The sequence below is a fragment of the Stomoxys calcitrans genome, chromosome 3, assembly GCF_963082655.1.
Source record: "Stomoxys calcitrans chromosome 3, idStoCalc2.1, whole genome shotgun sequence".
In the NCBI taxonomy this organism is placed as follows: domain Eukaryota; kingdom Metazoa; phylum Arthropoda; class Insecta; order Diptera; family Muscidae; genus Stomoxys; species Stomoxys calcitrans.
This window is the reverse complement of record NC_081554.1, coordinates 139,256,109-139,265,057: the sequence shown is the minus strand read 5'-3', so window position 1 is coordinate 139,265,057 and position 8,949 is coordinate 139,256,109. Positions and strand designations below refer to the sequence as shown.

The 8,949-nt window shown below is 46.7% G+C and overlaps 1 non-coding gene across 1 annotated transcript in view; it reads right to left on the bottom strand.

Moving 5' to 3' along the window:
• Positions 1–8,887: 8,887 nt before the first annotated feature.
• LOC131996452 (5.8S ribosomal RNA) overlaps positions 8,888–8,949 on the bottom strand; it is a 179-nt gene continuing 117 nt past the window's right edge. The window contains exon 1 of the ribosomal RNA XR_009397873.1: positions 8,888–8,949. This exon is cut by the window's right edge and continues 117 nt beyond it. This is a non-coding gene — a ribosomal RNA (5.8S ribosomal RNA).

Below are 8,949 nucleotides of genomic sequence, written 5' to 3'. Positions count from 1 at the left end.
CATATCCCCTTCCGAGACGGAATCCATTCCGCCACCAGATCAGTGAAGCCCACCGAGAAAGCAGCCCAATCTGACAAACAGAAACCAAAATCAGACAACACAATCCAAGAACAATCCGAAAAAACAGTCCAATACAGTACGACTGTAAGCAGCGCACCCTATCAACAAAAACAAAAACAACCACCGAATACCCAAGACACCCACAACCACCGAACACAAAAACCACTAAACACAGCACCACTGAGATGCAGCGCCACCAAGCCACAGAGCAGAGAAACCACCAAGCACCCAAGACACCCACCAATAGCAAATGCAGCAAAGACACAAATTCCCCAAATGACCGTTACACAGGGCGACACTTATTCAAAAACCCGAAAAAATACACCCGAGACACACGAGTCCCCCTGTCCACAAACCCTCTAATGCGCAGACTCCGTCCAGGAAGTCGTCACACACAAGGTAAATAACCAAGTGGTAATCGCAACAACCCCAACCAAGACGACCAAAAATACACCCAGATAAGCACAGAATAAAACCAAAAATAAACAAAACCAACACAAAAGTACAAGCTTACCTGGTATACACCAGACGCAGAATACACCACAAGGCAGGATAGCACACAATCGCACAGCAGTCCACCGCAAAAATTGTCCAAAATGCACCGCAATCAAAAATCTTCGTAAGAGACGACAGTCTCCCAACGACTCAGCCACAACGGAAACGCCAAAGCAATTTCCACACAAATTCACAACTCCACAAAATAAGTCAGAAATCAAATCGATATTACAACCGACACACAACAGAACACATCAAAATTTGATATGCCCCAGTCACAGCAATCACTGCCAAATAAAACACGCACAATTTCAACACTGACCAATGCACACAGACCACGATTCACACCGATTAATCAGGAGCACTTAGAAACACATCCGTATCAGCCAGAAATCGCACATAGAGGAGTAGATAGGGACAGTAGGAATCTCGTTAATCCATTCATGCGCGTCACTAATTAGATGACGAGGCATTTGGCTATAATAATCATCTTTTATTTCTTAAAATACCACCCTATAACACACATTTAAGACCAATTTTAAATTAGCGTTAAACTTAATCCTAAATATATCTTACAGCTAGCATCCTAACATAAAAGCGTGTTCCGTGAACAAATTTCGACGTTTATCCGGTAGTCGTGCACCTGATCTCACCTTTTCCTTCCTCATTCATTCAATTCATTTTCTAGTTTCCCTACTATTGAATCCTACAACTAAAAACTAATATCGATATTAGTATAGCGTAAAATAATAGAGGTAATAGTATTAAAATAAATGCAAGTGTAGATGCAGTTTATGTTGTTGTTGTTGTTGTTGTTTTGTTGTCTTGTATTCCCGCGTCATACTACGCAGCAGCAGCCCAGATGCATCTCATAAATTCAGAGTGCGCTATTATTCCTCCTTTGAGGACCCCAATGATCGCTTCTCGTACCACTTGGGGCCCTAGCTCCAGAGCCTCGAGGAGCTGATTGTTATCGCTGCACCAGCCCCCTCTGGCGCCGATTATAAAGGGGAGCACAGAAATCGACCCCTGGGGGAATAGTTCCTGAACCTTAGCCAGAAAGCCGGGGGTGGAGTAATACGCGCCCTTGGCCTGGTGGTGGGTGGCCAGCGGCTCTTCCCCTTCCCAGTGCACACCGACGTCCGATACAATCACCCGGGGGCCTTTAACGAATATAAGGTCGGGCTTCCTTAGGCCCTCCGAGCTGTATACGTGCATTTCGATGTGCACCGTCCACCCTTTCCGGCGGGCTGCCAGGGCTATGCGGTCTTGCACATAGTTGTGCCTGTTAATTCTATCAGCGTGTGTCGTCTGGCAGGCCTGCAAGATGTGGCATATCGTCTCCTGCCTGGTGCATCCCTCTGTCCGACATCCCCTCCTGTTTGGGGGGTTCGAGGGTATTGCCCTGCAAGGCAGCAGGTTGTAGCGCAGCTGAATAGACTTTACGTAGTCTTCCCCAGACCAGAATGGGGGTGGGTCGTATATCCACCTGCTCGACTCGCGGTGGCCTGCAACCTGTCTTAGGCCTCCACATCCCGAAAAGGAGCGGTTAAGCGTTGCCGCATGGTGCTCTAAATTCTCCCTCTTCCCACTTACGGGAAGCACCATGCCAAAGATTCTGTTGGTCCACTCATTATCCTCCTCTGCAACCGCTCTAAATATGGCATCAGCATCCATTAGTTTCCTGACTCTCTCCGCCATTATACCTGGGATCCTCTCGGCTAGGCATAGGATACCCAAACCCCCCTCCTTGACCGGGGCGTGGATGATGGAACCGTGCGAGTGGGGGTTTAAGTGTAGTACTCCTCTCACAAACACCCTGATCTTCCGATCCGCCTCCTTCAGGACTTTCCTGGTGACCATCGGTTGTTGTAGATATGCGATGTATCTTGGGAGCAGAAAGTCCCTCAGGAGGCGTAGTTTCTGGGCCGGTTTGAGGGGGGACCGCTTGAGCCTCTGTAGATGTGAAAACAGCAGATGTGATGCGCATGTGTTCTCGCCAAATGGGGTGAATTCCGCTCCTAAGTACCTGATTGCCTGTCCCACGTCCACCGCCGGGATGGTGGATTCGCCGCATTTTATATGGCCCCCAGCTACCAAAACTTTCTTTTTACTGGGTACCGTAACCAGATTAATTACATGACTCTTGGCTGGATTGATGGCCATGCCCCTCTCCTCGATGAAACGCCTCACCGTCTCCACCATCCTCTCCGCGTCCTCACCATTGTTCGCGAACAGCAATATGTCGTCGGCGTAAGCAAGGGCTTTGAGGTTAGCTCCGCCGATTCGAATGCCCGAAAAGTTGTTCAGTTCTGCCAGAAGTTCGTCCATGACCAGGTTGAATAGCATGGGCGATATGGGGTCACCTTGTTTCACCCCCCGCTGGACCAGTATTTCCGTGGAGCCGCCGTCGAACGATGTAGTAGCGCCCCTCAGGTTTTGCTCCATGTATTGGATCATCCGGTTGTCGATGTTTGCTCTACGGAGCGCCCGCTTAACGCTCTCATGTGACACTGTGTCGAAGGCCTTGGAGATGTCGAGTGACACAAAGCAGAGCGGGTGGCCCCTCCCTCTCGCGAGCTTCACAACAGAATTCGCCACAGCAACATTGGCGAAGCATCCATCTATTCTGCAAAAGCCACGCTGATTCCGGCACAGGGTTATTCTCTCTAGACGCCTGCTCAGAATTTTGTGCATGAGGCGTATAATTATGGAGGAGATCGTAATTGGCCGCCAGTCTGTCGTCACGCCTGCCTCCCCACCGATGGCTTTGGGTAGCAGTATCGTGCGGCTTTTCTTTAGCTCCTGGGGGGTGTATTCCAGGAGGATGCAGCCATTGAAGAGGAGTAGCAGTAAGTTGATATCCAACCTCTTGAGAGTTCTCAGGGTTATCCCATCCGGCCCGGGTGTCTCGGTGTGCATACACTTGAGGGTATTCTTTACTTCCTCCCCAGTGAATGGCTCCGTGACCGTTGTGATGTGGGGGAAGCGATCCAGAATGGGTTGGTTATCGCTGGCGGAGGGGGCTGCAAAAATCTCCGCATATCTTGCCTCTACCGCATCCATTCCCTCCGACGCACTGTGGGTCCAGCCCAGATTCACCAGGATCCTTTTCGCCAAGTTGCGCGGACAGGCCTCATACTCGCGTTGGGCCAGGCGATACTCCTTTGCCCTCCTTCTCCTGGCGCTCATCGGGCCCGATAGGACGTATCTGTCCTCCACCTGAGAGAAGGTTCCAACTGGTCTTCCTCTGCCTTCTGTCATCATTCGCACCAGATCGTCAAGTGCCTGACTGTCACCAGGGGAGCTCATAATTCGCGTACGAATGCCATCGTACTCTGAGCTCAGCCGCAGGGCCAACATAGATTCCCTGAGCGGCTCGTTCTCAATCACTAGCGCACTGGTTTCTTCGGCTGATTCATGCTCCGATGAAGTTCCACCATCACTAGTGACCCTTACCCTGGCTCTGGCCTCTTGCACCGCCGCGATGTAAGATCTGCGTTGCCTTCTTTTCTTAATGGCATCACGAGACCTCGTGCTATTCTCAACAAGGGCGTCGATTATGGCTGTCGGGTTTGTGGGGTCCAGAGACGCTTCCAGCTCTACCAAGGCCGCCTGTTCGTCGCGCGTCCATGCCCTTTTTGGGCGCGGGGGAGCTTCCTCCACGAGGGCTTGGTTGTATACCGATGGGTGGGCGCGTCGGATGTGCTGTCTAAGGCCCGCATAGGTGTTAAACGTGCGGCCACAGACCTCGCATACATTCTCCATGTCCATATTGCCCCTGCATGTTTTGCGCCGAATGTGTTGTTTGAGCGCCGGTTCACTGGCAAAGGTACTATCGCAGACCTGGCAGGTGAAGATCGCCTGCATGTTTGAGGGCTGACGCAGTTGTTGAGATGAGAGCGGCGATTGACGTTGGGGACGTTGTCGCTGCCGGGGGGACCCATGCTGCGGACGGTGATGTTGCCGTGGAAGTTGCTGATGCGGGGACTGCTGTCGTGGAGAGTGTCGCTGTTGCGATCGAAGTTGGTAACGGGTGCGTTGATATTGTTGCTGCGGCCGTTGTCCCGAAGGGGGCTGCTGTTGCGGTGGCGATTGGAGGTGCTGCTGTTGGGGGGACTGTTGTTGCGAGCCCCGTTGTTGCAGAGATCGTCGCTGCGGTGGCTGCAGTTGCGCGTGTTGTTGCTGCGGAGATTGATGTTGCTGGGGGACTCGACGCTGCCGATGCTGCTGCTGCAGCGGAGATTGTTGCTGCGAGGATTGCTGCTGTGATCGGAGTTGGTATCGGCCACGCCGCTGGTGTTGCTGCTGTTGGTGTTGTGTAGGGGAGAGTAGCTGCTGCTGCTGATGTTGCTGCTGCTGCTGGCTTGGTTGCTGATGTTGTTGCTGCTGCTGATATTGTTGCTGCTGCTGTTGTTGCTGCTGCTGTTGTTGTTGCTGCAGGTGATGTTGTCGCTGCTGCTGATGCTGTTGCTGCTGCTGATGTTGTTGCTGCTGTTGGCTGGCCTGCTGATGTTGTTGTTGCTGCTGCTGATGTTGTTGCTGCTGCTGATGTTGTTGCTGCTGCTGATGTTGTTGCTGCTGCTGATTTTGTTGCATCTGTTGGGAATCACGCCGGTGTCTGTTGCTGCGCAAATTTCTTTGCGGCTGCCGTGGATGTTCACGCTGCTGATGCTGTTGCAGCTGTTGACTCGGCGGTTGTTGAACACTTGCTGACTCACTCGATGGCGATGGCGGCCTCACCGAATTGCTGGCTTGCCTTAGTCTTCTCGTTTGCCTGGTTTCCATCGCTCAACATACTCTCCTCCTCACGAAAGAAAGCGAAACTCTCATTCAATATATGTACTAATGCGGACCCCTAAAGTAAGGGCCAAAGGTGTGCCATCACAGGGTCCAGATGGTAACGGACCAAAAATTCAAATGATGACGGGTTGGTGGCTGTGCTATGTATGAAGCACCCTGTTAATCAGCTGTATGAAAGCTTACCAACGGGTTCGTGTCCTCGCTAAGCGGAAATGGGCGAGCTTCTAGCCCAGGCACGAACCCCAACAAGCAGGTGGCTACTCCGGTCGCAGTACAAGTATGTGGCAATAATAAAAAGCTCAAACACTAACACACTCATACGCACCTGACCACGCTGCCTGCTAGCACCAACCAGAACCATCAGCAATGCAATAAAGATGATAATATTCCGATGGAACTAATCCGCAAATAACTTTGGCATCCGCCGGTCGATTTACAAGATTCTGGTACCACCGTAATCGTCACACTTTAAGCTAAACGCCGATGTAAAAATCTACTCGCTTTCCGTAGAATAACCCAGTCAAAATCACGGTTTAACTGGAGCGAATAAAAAACACGTCCGCACAGAACAAAGACTGAATTAAGAGAGTCATAGTTACTCCCGCCGTTTACCCGCGCTTACTTGAATTTCTTCACTTTGACATTCAGAGCACTGGGCAGAAATCACATTGTGTCAACACCCGCTAGGGCCATCACAATGCTTTGTTTTAATTAGACAGTCGGATTCCCCAAGTCCGTGCCAGTTCTGAATTGATTGTTAATTGATAGTCGTTATAATTTAAAGAGAATACACCTTGCGATGATACCCTAAAAATTTTAGCAAGAAAGTTCCACAATTGGTTACGTAACTACTATCCGAGGAACAAGATCCGTAGACCTCTATTTACCCAGAACGAGTACATAAACCATGTTATTGCTTCCCAATCAAGCCCGACTATCTCAATCTTCAGAGCCAATCCTTATCCCGAAGTTACGGATCTAATTTGCCGACTTCCCTTACCTACATTATTCTATCGACTAGAGACTCTTCACCTTGGAGACCAGCTGCGGATATTGGTACGGCCTGTTGAGAAGTTTGCGTGACCCCACCATAAATTTTCAAGGTCCGAGGAGAAAATATCGACACAACAGTAAATGTCATGCTCTTCTAGTCCATCTACCATATCTCTCTTCGAAAGACTTCCATGGTAGTACGACTATAAAACAGAAAAGAAAACTCTTCCGATATCTCTCGACGGCTTCTTTATGGTCGTTCCTGTTGCCAGGATGAGCGCAAGGCCCATATTTAATAACAAACGGATACTCAACAGGTTACGGAATTGGAACCGTATTCCCTTTCGTTCAAAATTATTCAAGTGTTTAATTACTCTCTCATATTGTGAAAATATGCGTGTGTGTTATTATAACTTGAAAATTTTCAGCTTTCGCCTTGAACTTAGGACCGACTAATTCGTGATCAACCACTGTTCACACGAAACCCTTCTCCACTTCAGTCCTCCAAGGTCTCATTCGATTATTTGCTACTACCACCAAGATCTGTGCCAATGGCGGCTCCATGCAGGCTTACGCCAAACACTTCCATGCACACCATTGTACCCTCCTACTCACTAAAGTTTCAAAGTTTATAATCCAACCGAAATTGAACATAAACCATTTACTTTAGCGGTAATGTATAGGTATACAACTTAAGCGCCATCCATTTTAAGGGCTAGTTGCTTCGGCAGGTGAGTTGTTACACACTCCTTAGCGGATTACGACTTCCATGTCCACCGTCCTGCTGTTTTAAGCAACCAACGCCTTTCATGGTTTCTGCATGAGTTGTTAATTTGGGCACCGTAACATTACGTTTGGTTCATCCCACAGCGCCAGTTCTGCTTACCAAAAGTGGCCCACTGGGCACATTATATCACAACCACAACCTTCATACCAAGAAAGGTGAGGTTCTTACCCATTTAAAGTTTGAGAATAGGTTAAGGTCGTTTCGACCCTAAGGCCTCTAATCATTCGCTTTACCAGATAAGATTATTTTACATAATTTTTAAATGCACCAGCTATCCTGAGGGAAACTTCGGAGGGAACCAGCTACTAGATGGTTCGATTGGTCTTTCGCCCCTATACTCAATTCTGACAATCGATTTGCACGTCAGAACTGTTTCGGTCTTCCATCAGGGTTTCCCCTGACTTCAACCTGATCAAGTATAGTTCACCATCTTTCGGGTCACAGCATATATGCTCAAGGTACGCTCTGGTTAGAGGCATAAATAATATAAATATTATTATGCATAACTGATAGAACGCCCCGGGATTGAATTAATAGACTATTTCTAGACTAAAAACTAATCCCATAATAGTTATGTTAATTACGCTATTAGGTTTTTTAATTCCCAATAACTTGCAAATATGTTAGACTCCTTGGTCCGTGTTTCAAGACGGGTCCCGAAGGTATCCTGAATCTTTCGCATTGTTAATCATATAAACGCATATAATAAACACAATAATCATGATTACCATGCCATTATAGAATATAAAATATTCAAGCGCTATATATAATAAATCTATCAACACTTTATCAAATCACCAGCACTTATTCTATGTTAAAATGCAAGCATAATAATTTGAATAAACTTAAGCCAATGATCTTATGATAAATCATAATATTAATAGATTACAATGTCCTTTTATGGAAAAAATGCACACCATTCCCACAGTATTATTCATACCGCAGTCATAATGTTGAATTTTCCATATGGATATTCAGGTTCATCGGGCTTAACCTCTAAGCAGTTTCACGTACTATTTAACTCTCTATTCAGAGTTCTTTTCAACTTTCCCTCACGGTACTTGTTTACTATCGGTCTCATGGTTATATTTAGTTTTAGATGGAGTTTACCACCCACTTAGTGCTGCACTATCAAGCAACACGACTCTTTGGAAATGTTCTCTAGTAATCATTAACGTTATACGGGCCTGGCACCCTCTATGGGTAAATGGCCTCATTTAAGAAGGACTTAAATCGTTAATTTTTCATACTAGAAATTGAACATTCCATACACTGCATCTCACATTTGCCATAAAGACAAAGTGACTTAGTGCTGAACTGATTTCTTTTCGCTCGCCGCTACTAAGAAAATCCTTGTTAGTTTCTTTTCCTCCCCTCATTAATATGCTTAAATTCAGGGGGTAATCCCATATGAGTTGAGGTTGTTTAAACTTTATTTTTTTTCTTTTGTACTCTCAATAGAAATTCCATCATTTTTATGAAAAAATCTTTTCTCTCTTCAATGTATATTTATATGTGTATATGTTTTTCAATCAAAGACAATTCTAGTTCATAAAAAATTTTTATGCTAGACCTTCCTCAATCAATTGAAAAACAAAGTATTCAACAAGAAATACTCGAATTTTTTCAATGAGGCTTCTATCTTGACTATTCATATTATGGACTTTAACATCCAGTAATATAACATGTGCTTAAAAACACAATCTCTTATCGAGATTGATTTTAAGCAACTTATTTAGCATAGTCTTACAACCCTCAACCATATGTAGTCCAAGCAGCACCTTAAAATTAATTAAAGTACCTTGCAGCAT